General features: G+C 36.1%; 1 protein-coding gene across 18 annotated transcripts in view; it reads left to right on the forward strand.

Annotated features, from left to right (window-relative positions):
- The window catches only part of DGKB (diacylglycerol kinase beta), an 837327-nt gene that overhangs the window by 241838 nt on the left and 583256 nt on the right, over nucleotides 1-12233 (forward strand). The gene's annotated exons all lie outside the window — the stretch shown is intronic.

Genomic DNA, 12233 nt, shown 5'->3' on the forward strand with positions numbered 1-12233 from the left:
ATTAATTTTTCTAATTTCGCCAAGATATATCAGGCTGTGCTATTATACTTTATTTAGTAAAAGTCTTAATTTATTAATTTACCATGGGAAATTTTAAAATGCAGTGATAAGGCTTTGTTTTGTTTTGTTTTGTCTACAGTGGTGTGATAGAATCTGTGGGGGAAACATAACCAAAGAGTTGTTGATTTTTGCCCTCCTGGGAAGATTATTCAATCTGTTACTTCAACCACTCTCCCTGAAAATCTGTTTTGTAAATTAAGTTTTAGATCAGTAGTTCAGTTGGGTGCACAGAATTCCAACACATTTTCAGGTGCTCTAAATGGATATTTTTAATCACACTGGAGTAGCTATATCTATTGTCTTCCCCACTGTAGAAATATTTCCTACCAAAATGCATGAGTTGTCTAAAACTGTAATGTTGTCTCCTTTGGACAATCTTGGATATGTACTAGCTTCTTCTTATTCTTAAATTGTTTGATGGTTTTAATGACAAGAGCCACAGTAATTTCATGTCCAACATGTAAGGTACAATTATAACATCAGAATGATACTCGTGGACTTAGATACAGGTCCTACATCTTACAATATCCTATAAAGAGGCACTGGTAACATGGCAACTCATCGACTGTGGTGACATTTACTAGCCTCCGTTTCAGAGGATGACCTTTTCCTGATTTCACCTGTGACTCTTCTGGAAACTTGTTTCCCCAAATATGGACTAAGTAGGCTTGATGACACTTAAGAGGTAATCCCTTGGAGTAAATGATTGTTTTCAAGAACGTCATTCAAGAATTGTCATTCAAGTATGTACGTTTTTAGGACTTGGCTATTAAATGGCTTTTGTTGAGCACCCAACAAACACACCTTTTTGCACAATCTGCATCCTTTCTAGAGGCTGTCTGAAAACTCATGTCAAAATAAGCTCTAGCTTTTTGGGGGGTCAGCAGAATGAGTTTCTTCCTTCCTTTTCCTTGCCCAGTCTTTGTTTCATGTGCAATGACTTAGCAGGCAAGCAATTGCAGTTACAGAATAGAAAGAACTGACAAAACTGAGGGTATTTGAGGGGAGAAGAATGAAAGCCTGCACATGTTACTGCTCTATGTGTGCTCTTTGTTTATCAGTGTTCTCTGAGCGTAGGATTTTCTCCGTACATGTTTCCTGTCAGTAGATGTTCCTTGGCCTGAGGCTGAGTTATGCTTTCATAACTCCACAGGGGCTTTCTTTATTTTTGCACTTGGTACTCTGTAATGTAGTTTCTCTTAATGTGTATACCCTTTACATTCAGACAATATGCTTTTACCCCTTAATAAGGAACCTGGGGATTCAAAACCTACCTTTTGTAGTGCTGCTGCCTAAAGCAATATTTTAAATGTCCTTAACAAGGATAATGACAATGATATAATTATTAACAATGATATAAAAACCTTTTTACTGTAAGCTATAATTATCCTTCTAGAACCAAATTCAACCCTTTCCATTATGGAAAACATAAGGAAAGTGTAACAGAGAAAATATGGTCTGAGGAGTCTGACTGACCTGAATTCATCTTAATGGGCCTTGGACAAGTTTTCTATCTGTCGTTTGTTCACCTATAAAATGAAGAGAGCATCAGCCTTATTGGACTGTTAAAAGGGTTAGATTCTAAAGTGTATGTATAATAAATAGCTCTGTGTCTTGCACATAACAGGTGTTCCACTAATGTTTAGAGACCGTGGCTGTGGTCATACTTTAATGATCAATGTGATTTCACAGAAAAGTTCTAGAGCACATGCCAAAGATGAGAGTGAGAATATTGGAGATATACCACCAACAAATTCTGTTTCCTTCATTTTCTCAGGACCTCATTTTCTCATTTTAAATTGAGGAACTCTAACTCTGCTGTCTTCTGCACTCAAAAATAATTTCCTTCCACCATGTGGTAGGAGTGGGGATCATGCCATGTAATTTGCTTCCCCTCCCAAACCTGGCCACAATCCAGAGTGCTGTCCTGGTAGCAGAGCTATTATCTCTTGTATTGCTCCACTTCCTACAACTACATGGTGCTAGGACACTTAGTTAGCAAGGAACAGAAGAAGCATGTTAACCAATATTTCTGCTTCTCTTCCCTATTACCATCAATACAGTTTCAGTGATGTTCCTCTTCTTATCAAATCTATCTATAATTATAAAATACAATTATATCAATTATGACCAATTGCTTTCTTTACAAAGAAGTTTGAAATCAAGCATAAATGCATTTGGGAAATAAACAAATAACTCTTCTTAGTTTAATAATAAATGCCAACATTGAAAAGGGGTATTTAAATTCACATTGTAGAATGTTTGTTCTTTCACTTCTTTAATAACGTTTATTAAACAATTGGTATAGAATTTAAAAATTAATGTTGGGGTTTCTAGGTGATCTTTTTGTACTTTTCCAAATATAAGTTAAAAAGTTAAAACCAACATTACTCTGTCACATCTAAATTTTATTTTTAGGGTTTATCTGTTGTTTTGACTTGTGCTTTTTCATCATTAGAAATAGCTTTTTTGGCCAGCTATGGTGGCTTACACCTGTAATCCCAGCACTTTGCGAGGCCAACACGGGCCAATCACTTGGGAGTCAGGAGTTTGAGACCACCCTGCCAGCCTGGCCAACATGGTGAAACACTGTCTCAACTAAAAATGCAAATATTAGCTGGGTGAGGGGGCAGGCGCCTGTAGTCTTAGATACTTTGGGAATCTGAGGCAGAAGAATCACTTGAACCCAGAAGGTGGAGGTTGCAGTGAGCCGAGATCGTGCCATTGCACTCCAACCTGGGCAACAGAGTGAAACTCCATCTCAAAAAAAAAAAAAAAAAAAAAAAGCTTTTTCAAGCAAAAGAGCATTGCAAGGTACTAAAGGAATCTAAATCTAGACATTTTGGTAAAAATGCTTAGAATGTCTATAAAGTTTAATTTTTAAAGGTGAAAGAAATCATAAATCATATTTTTAGGTGAACAAGTTAAATTTTCCATTTAGAAAAATACCTCCAGTAGCAATGTGGACCATGGACTTGGGTAGAAGAGAAGACTAGATATGAGTTACGGAGGCAGTCCAATCAAGTAAGAACATTAGATGACAATGGGTATCACAATGGAGATGGGGGGTAGGCAGATTTGAATACATTTCAGACATATGACCCAAAGTAATAGGTTATACTTTGAACACCAAAGGGTACAAAAACAGTTACAGTCAACACAGGGTTTTCAAGAGTGGGAAATTGAATAATCATACCATTACTTTTAATTGTTATACCTTATTTGTGTATATCTTTTTTTTGTCTGAAATGGCAGACCAATTTGACACAGCAGAAAATGCATCTAATACTGATAAACCAGTGGGAAATTACCTTGTACCATGTGTTATTATTGCAAAATCTGTTTAGAAAATTATACTTCAAGTATAACGTAATGCACATTGAAGTTAGAAATATTTATGTCTTCAGTGTCAATTAGAAGCTTTTGGTGTTGGGCAATTCAAGGAAATTTTCTGAGCCTCAGTTTCTTTGTCCCTAGGTATTGTGATGATTAAATGATAACACACATATAACATACTTAGTACAGTTCCTAAAACACAGTAACATGTGGATAGTGTTACATAATGAGGACTTACAATGTAAAAGACTGTGTGATGCAAAATCGTGTTGGATCATATAGCCCTTCAGGAATGAGAAGTTTTTAATTGTCTTTCTACTGAGTCTTCATAATTGTAGTCTTAGGTAAAGCTAGAGTTAGTGGAATATGTGCCTCTGAAGTGCTAAAATAGTTTTCATTTGCCAAAACTAATTTAAAAATTAAAATTCAAGGTTTTCACACTTTGCACTCTTTCTCTTCAAAGGAACTATCTATATGACAGATTTAGGGGACTATCAAGGAACTGAAATTTGAAATAATGAATAGTCAATTGCAGTGCAAGATAAGCATAAGAAATGCAATATTTAAAATATAAATTTTTCTAAATGAATTTTAATATAAAAAATTATATTTTGAAATCTCAGTAAGATAGCCATGCTGCATATTTAATCAATATACTTTCACTCAGTGACCTTCATCTCAATTTTTAAAATTTAATATAATTAGTTAATGATATAAATTAGAATGCAAAATAGAAATGGAAACTGTAAAAAAAAAACTGATTAATTTAAATTATTATCTATTTAATTTCATCAGAGTTCTTTGCTCAGTAAGTGCATAGTATTTTACACATATAGGTACTCAGTTAACATTTGTTGATAGATAAAGTGATTTCTTTGTGGTTTCAAACAGTTACTTTAACTATAATAGTTGAATGATTCATTTTTGTGTTTTAGGGATCATTTATTAATTTGTGGTGAATACAAGTTAGAAAAACATAAAAACTGCCCATAGGCTATCTTTTGTCTGATACTAATAAGTGTTATTATGGTCACATGGTTCTGTTAAAATATGAGTCAGATCATGGAATTTCCTACTAAAAACTTACTCCACGTTAAAGCTATAACTCTCTTTTGATGATCTAATATCCTGTGTGCTCTGCCCGGTCCACACATCACCACAGCTTGAGTCTTTGACCTTGTATTCTATTACTCTAGTCCTCCCTCACTCCTGCTCCAGTTTCCTGCTCCTCCTCACTGGCTCCAGTGGAAATTTCTCTGGAACAGGAGCATCCTTATAACTCAGGGCCATTGTACTAGCTGTCTTCTCTGCCTGAAATGTGCTTTTTCCAAATATGTGCAAATATGTACCTCATCACCTTTAAATCTTTACTGAAAGAGTAGCTTCTCATTTCTTGATAATTGGATTTAAAAAACTGCAAGCACATTCCCCCAAGAAATCTTTTTCTTCTTTATTTTTTTTCTATAGCACTGAATACCATTAGGCATTGTAGATTCAGCACATTAATGTTGCTATTTTCTTATTCCTTTCATTAGAAGCTAAGCTCCTTCATGGAAGGAATTTTGTGTGTTCTAGTAACATCTTTACCCAAACACCTAGAACAGAGCCTGGTGCTGAGTGGGTGCTCAAAGAACACTTTTTGAATATGAGAAAATCCACAACCCAAAACTACGAAAAGAAATTAAGGATAGAGTGATGACATTTATTTTTATTCACTTTGAATCTGCTTGGATGAATACTAGTGTCTTCTCTTTAGTATTAACAAGGATTTAAAAACAAAGGATCCAGATGGTCAGAAATAATAATGAAAGGCATATAGAAATGTGCCTTGAATCTGTGCCAATTTGGCAGCGACATCTGAGCAGCTCCCTCAGTCAGTATTCCTTACAAATTCTCTGTTATCTCCCTAAATAGTCTGTGGCTGTTCCTTAAGAAAAAAAAAAAAATGAAAAAGCAGTTTTTAAAATTTTGAACATTTGTGTGTGTGTGTGTGTGTGTGTGTGTGCACGCGCGCGCGCGCGTGGATGTGCGTGGATGTGTTTGAGCCTACAGCAATTCAATTTTTAAGTAGTCATTCAGTTAAGTCTGACCCAATTTTCATCATTAATGGCTTCATTGATATGCATATAAATGATCTCATTCTATTTAAAGGTCACAGTCTTCCAAAAGCAATTCTAATGATGTTACATGACAGCCGTAGAAACTCTGATGTCTAAATTTGGAAATTTTCTTGTAAGTCATGATCTAAGGAAAATGTACAGATGAGGATATCATCCATTTATCAGAAATGTCTAATAATATGGACAACATAGAATTTTAGGAGATATTTGAAAAGACTTTACTTACAAGAGAAGAAAAGGGATGGGTTAACCAGGAAACTCATTGAAGAAACATTTCTCAGTGAATTGAAAACTCTGAGTTAGAAAATTTAAAAAAAACCATTAGCCAGGTATGATGGCACAATCCTGTGGTCCCAGATACTTGCGAGGCTGGGGTGGAAGGATTGCTTGAGTGTGGGAGATCGAGGCTGCAGTGAGCTATGACTGGGCCAGTGTACTCCAATCTGGGCAACAGAGAGAGACCCTGTCTCAGAAAAAAAAAAAAAAAGAAGAGGTTTGTGTTTTCTCACATTGTAAGCCCTATCTATTGCCAGAAAATGTGAGATAAATTAATTTTGCTCCAAAGAATACAGTGAAGAAGTTTGAGAAAGAAATTTACATTGTCAATAACACTTCAGCAATAAAAAATGTGATGTCATCTTGTAGAAATAATTTAAGAATTGAGGAAATTTTTACTTCATTCTTATATCTGTAGTAGGCTTTTATTTTTCAAAGGAAGATTTATTTTTTAGAATTATTGCCTTATAAAAGTTGTTATTTGTCTCTGTTACCTGACACAGAAATGTTATAGCAAAGTATTTGAGACACACAAAACCTGAAGTTTTTATTCAGAAAGATGCAATGAAGTTTACAGTTTTCTGTACCAATAAAAAGGCAAATTGGCTGGGCATGGTGGCTCACACCTGTAATCCCAATATTTTGGGAGGCCAAAGCAGATGGATCACCTGAGGTTAGGAGTTCATGAACAACCTGGCCAACATGGTGAAACCCTGTCTCTACTAAAAATACAAAAATTAGCTGACATGGTGGTGGGCACCTATGATCCCAGTTATTCGGGAGGCTGAGGCAGAAGAATCGCTTGAACCCAGGAGGCGGAAGTTGCAGTGAGCCAAGATCATGCCATTGCACTCCAGCGTGGGGAAGAAGAGCAAGACTTTGTCTCAAAAAAAGAAAAAAAAAAAAGGCAAATTCAGATAACTTAAAAATGTATCTAAGCTTAGGACAGTGCTTCCTTTTACCTACTCCTTTTATTTATTTTATATATTATGTGCCCAAGTGCATGCTAACTGCTTTACATCAATTTTTATTACATTGAGACAACTCTGAATGATTGATTCCTTTTTTTTTATATATGGAGTCTCTGCCTCCAAGGTTCAAGTCATTCTCCTGTCTCAGCCTCCCGAGTAGCTGGGACAATAGGCACATGCCGCCATGCCTGGCTAATTTTTTTACTTTAGTAGAGACGGGGTTTTGCCATGTTGGCCAGGCTGGTCTTGAACCCCTGACCTCAGGTGATCTGCCTGCTTCAGCCTCCCAAAGTGCCAGGTATGATCCAGCATGCCCAGCCTGAATGATTGATTTCATATACAACTTTATATGGAGGGAATTAAGACTTAGAGCTGTCAGAAAATAAAACAGTATTTTGCTTGCTGAGCCAGAGAGAACTACACTTAAGAAATTTCAGAAAGTCTTCCTGAGTGCTGAAAAAAGAAGAGTCAAGAAGAAATGTATTGCTTATTAGGAGAAATGCCAATGATTCAGGAATTTTTACTCCTTAGTTCAGCTAAATCCAGGTTCTTGTCTCACAACCAGGAAAAATTAAGCATGCGGACACATTGAAGGCTGAGGAGGGCAGAATTTATTAAATGAAAGGAAAGCGCTCAGAAAAGAGAGGGTCCTACACACAGGTTTTCACCTCACAAATTGAATACCAGGCCACCACACATGAGATGAAGAGGTCAGGCTCCTCCCCTGCATAAAGCATGAATTTCTGGTGGCTTTGCCCCATCATTCCAGTGCACATGTGGGCCCTTAGTCTGAGCCACTACACATTGATTCATTTCCCTACTGAGCATATATCAAGGGACAGAATTTTTCTCTGTGACCATGCTTAGGCAAGCCCCCCTGTGCACAATGGCCTGGGTGGGTCACAGGTTCTCTGCGGACCCTCCTTTATCTGCCTAGGCATTTTTCTGCCTCCTACCTCTATTATTCCCCTCTCTAAAGTAGTACACTAGAGGTACTGCAGTTAGAATAGGGACGAAGACTGATCTTAACTACTTCCTGCTGTTAGGGGGTGCTGTTTTGGAAATATGGCAGTCATAACTCTCTCAAAAACCTATTTAAGGTTCTCTGTAAAAAGAGGTCATCATTCGAGACTCTGGTTTTATGACTGCTTGGAGTTTGATGGCCTGAAGGTGAGAAGAAACAAGCAGGGTTATTAGAAGACATATATTAAAACCAAACAAAGAGGGATGGGTAAGGGCAGCTCAAAAATCCTAAGGCTGCCAGCATGCCCAGATAACTGGTGGCTATAATTATGCCTGCAAGATTTGGTTGCATGGGGCTTGGCTTTGGTTAGCTCCTTTCCTCTTATTTTCCCAGAGGAACCTCTGGGTTATGAGCACCCTATTTACTCCTATCATCTGTCGGGATTTGCAGGATAATTTTTCAGAATTAAAATATTGATCCAGATTATTACATTACCTATGCCTTTTGTTTCTTCTGAGTCATAGCCAGAAATTGCCAGTTGGTTCACAGGAATAAGAGGGTTAATCTAAAATATAGGCCAAAAAAAAAAAAAAAAAAAAAAAAAATTAAAAACAACTAATGAGACTAGAATTTGATGACAAATGTGTGATAAGTTTTGAAACATAATTTTTCTCTCCCCAGTCCTCATTTTTGTTAAAAACAAATCATGATAGGACTGAGCTGTTTGCAAAATAGACTTCAGTCTTATACTTGGCCTGACAGTTTGCATAAAATGCAGCAAGAATAATTATTTTTACATAGACTTTTAAAATTGCTTTCGATGGAATTCTGCTCCATAAGGAATCTCAGATAGGACTTATAAAGTCAAGCCCAGTCATGGGTTAGTACCCTCAATACCTAAGAATTGGGTGAATTCCTCTCTTCTTGACGTCCCTAGAATATAGAGTTCGTGGGCCCATTAGAAAGTGACATTCTTTACTCATCACAGATTAGGAAACCAGGATGAGGACTGTGTAGACAAGGTATGAAGCCAGTTTTCCCAAGGGGCTTCTATTGGCTCTGCAAGTTGAGCATGATTCCTTAAAGGGAAGCACACCTCTCCAGTCAAAATCTTAGTAAAATAACCAGTTTCTCCAATTGTGTACTGTTGCCAAAGAAAATGAATTCTTATTGCATTGATGTAAATAACCATATTGCCATAAGAACACTCACAGATAGTTTCCAAATTCTAGAGGAACTAGGCAAAGAGAAAGAAGTATGTTCCAAATTTTGTTCACATGAGTATACCTTACTCAATCATTAAAGACTGTAAATAGCTGAAAATAAAAGTTTTCTTGACTCTGAATAACAAAACAAGGATCAGCAATGTTTCAAGCAAAAAGTTTTTAAAAAGATTACTTCAGTTTTCTATATTTTATTTTTATTTATTTATTTTTTTTTGAGATGGAGTCTCGCTCTGTCACCTAGGTTGGAGTGCAGTGGCTGGATCTCAGCTCACTGCAAGCTCCACCTCCCGAGTTTAGGCCATTCTCCTGCCTCAGCCTCCTGAGTAGCTGGGACTACAGGCGCCCACCACCTCGCCCGGCTAGTTTTTTGTATTTTTTTTTTAGTAGAGACGGGGTTTCACCAGGTTAGCCAGGATGGTCTCGATCTCCTGACCTCGTGATCCGCCCGTCTCAGCCTCCCAAAGTGCTGGGATTACAGGCTTGAGCCACCACGCCCGGTGATTACTTCAGATTTCTATTAGTTCAGTCCATTCAATTAACTCTTGTTCTGCTTAATATCCATGAATGTTTCAGCTCTTCATGAGTCCTGTACATTTTCCTTTTAGTCCAATGTTACAGTCTCCAACGTTATCAGAAACTCGTATTTGAGAACACCCATCAAAGTTTTATAGCTGATTATAAACCATCTTTTGAAGAGGATCAAAAGAAGACAATTGTGAATAACAAAATGACCTGGGTAGTTACAGTCAGAAATGTGATTGACAAAATGTGGTTATCTCTGTGGTTTACAATAACTTAATAAAATAACCTTAATTGTGATTGATAGCATATGCTCAAACATTAGAATTTTAGAAATCCCATACAATTTTGGGACATATGTTAGCATTATTCACTAAAATATAACCCAAAGAAAATTAAACATAATTTTGGCAATCCTATGTACCTAACCATATTAAATTATTCTGTTTATCTCTCTTCTTCTGGATGCTCTAGGGACCCTCTGTAGCATCCAAAAGCTAGGGGTCAGGAAAGACAATCTTGAAGCTGAAATTTGATTTGGGGAAGGCTGTTAAATGTTAGAGGTTTAAAACATTGATAATTTGAAATACAATCCCAGTTAGTTATTTTGTTAAAATGATGACTCAAAAATTTCAAAACAGGGAAAGCCTTTACTCATTAAGAGGAAGAACTTAACTTTTCAAACAATTTGTCTCCTGTCTTCTCTTTCTTTTCCTTGACAGTCTATTTACAAGGCAAATGAAAATCATTCTTTATTCTTTACTATTACATAAAAATCTTGAACAAGGGGGAGAAAGCCAAATTTTACCCTTACATTAGTTTACTATTAACACAAATTTTCTAATGAAACCTTATAGACAATTCTATACATTCTAAACCAGTTTGACCATAAGGTAAGATTCTTAAAAACCTTGTATAACCCATTACAAATTTTGCTAAAGAACAGATTAGTGCTTTAAGAAAACCTTGTTGTGCTTTTATTTTGTTGTTCAGTTTACAGAAAAAAAAAAAGTATAATATCCTTTGAATTTAGTCTATGTTCATACACAGAATTTCTTTTGCAATATTAAATTTAGAAAAATTCCACAACTTGTTTAAAGCTTTAACTTATTTAAATTTTTTAAATTTAAAACAATCCTTTAACCCTAGGCAAAAATTTACTTACATTTCCATGCCTTCTTATAATCTTTTACTGAAAATACATTTTACTATTCTTACACACCTTGCATGTATACCTATTTTCAGTGGTGGTCTCAATTACATGTTATAATGGTAACTCTTAGCAATTTTTAACTTTAATGTAAAATCCAGTAAATTGTTTTAATTATGCACTAGGCACAAATAAAGTTTGATTCCTTCTAGCCTGTTCAAGGGTTTGGTTAATTCTATATGTCCTCAGGCCTTACCAAGTTGTAAAGCAGGCAAGTTGAACAGTCCTCAAAGGCGAAAGAAGCAGTTTACAACCTTAAAACATTTATCAAACTTAGTATCTGACTTGCACTATTTAGACCACCTATTTAAATTTTAATGACATTTGAATTTTACCAATAACCTTTAAGACTTTTTATTTCTCAAAGATTAAAACTACATAAACCAAAAGGTATAACAGCTTTTATTTTCCTCGAAAAAATATTTGATCTAGTGCTTATTTTTCTTTAGGCCAATTAATTAGAATGCTTTTATATAAAAATCACATATATAATTATATAGACAAAGAAGATACAGTAGTTTTAAGATTTTTCATTTGCCAATCTCCTAAGTGTATAATTGGCCTGAGGGTGGAGCCCTTTAAGAAACAGAGGTAACAGTACCTAATAAGCAGATATAAGTGGAAGACAAAAACAGATTTTGAAAGGGATTATCTACCTCTAATTACTGGGGTTCCATGAGGAAAACAGAGGTTTCTCCAAAAATGGAATACATTATATCTTTTCTGTTTTTCCCAAGTAGTTTCAGTTCATCAGAAATTATCTTAGGGTGTCTCATGAGTTCATTAAGAGTGACAAGACAAAATGGAGAAAAAAAGTTCAGTTGATGGGGAAAAAACCTTTCTCAGAAAAACAAGATCCATGAAGAGAAAGACATAAAGGCCTTTTAAATATCCCTATAGCTTGGATATCCACTTTTAATTAAGTTAAGCATTCTTTAAGAAAATCCTTTTAAATCCCTGGATACCCAACTTTAGCCAAGCCAAATGGCTCATATTTCTGGCTTTTGAACTTTACTAAAAGTAACCTCACAGGTGAAACCAACAAGCCTCAAAAGGTTATGATCTAACTGCGAGTGTATGAAGTGTTTTCAAAGGGGTGGTAAGCAGTTTTTACAAAAACTAGAACCTTTAAGGGTAGCTCAGAGAAAGGAAGATTCACAAAAGAAAGCTAGAAGTTGTTCATGGAATGGGAGAGAATCAGCAAGTGGCAGAAGTCCCATAGGTATCTATCGGAAACTACTCATTCCCTAAGCCAGGACTGATCCCAGGCTGCCACTGTAAAATGGCAGGGACAAAAACAACATACTGCCACATGGTTACGAGTCATCCTTCCAAGGATGTAAAACAAGATGGAGACCTGCCGAATAGTTTGGTATTGGGCAGTTTGCCAGGCTGACTTGAACAGTGAGCTTATGGGGTCCTAGGTCCTTATCGCATCCTAAAGTACTCCTCTTTCTGACAGAATGATATAGAAAGACATGCAAAGCACACCAGATTGGCTACAGCTTGAGACCAACCTCATAAATCCTTTTCGATTAATCAAAACTTTAC

This window comes from Theropithecus gelada, chromosome 3 (assembly GCF_003255815.1).
Source record: "Theropithecus gelada isolate Dixy chromosome 3, Tgel_1.0, whole genome shotgun sequence".
NCBI classification, from domain to species: domain Eukaryota; kingdom Metazoa; phylum Chordata; class Mammalia; order Primates; family Cercopithecidae; genus Theropithecus; species Theropithecus gelada.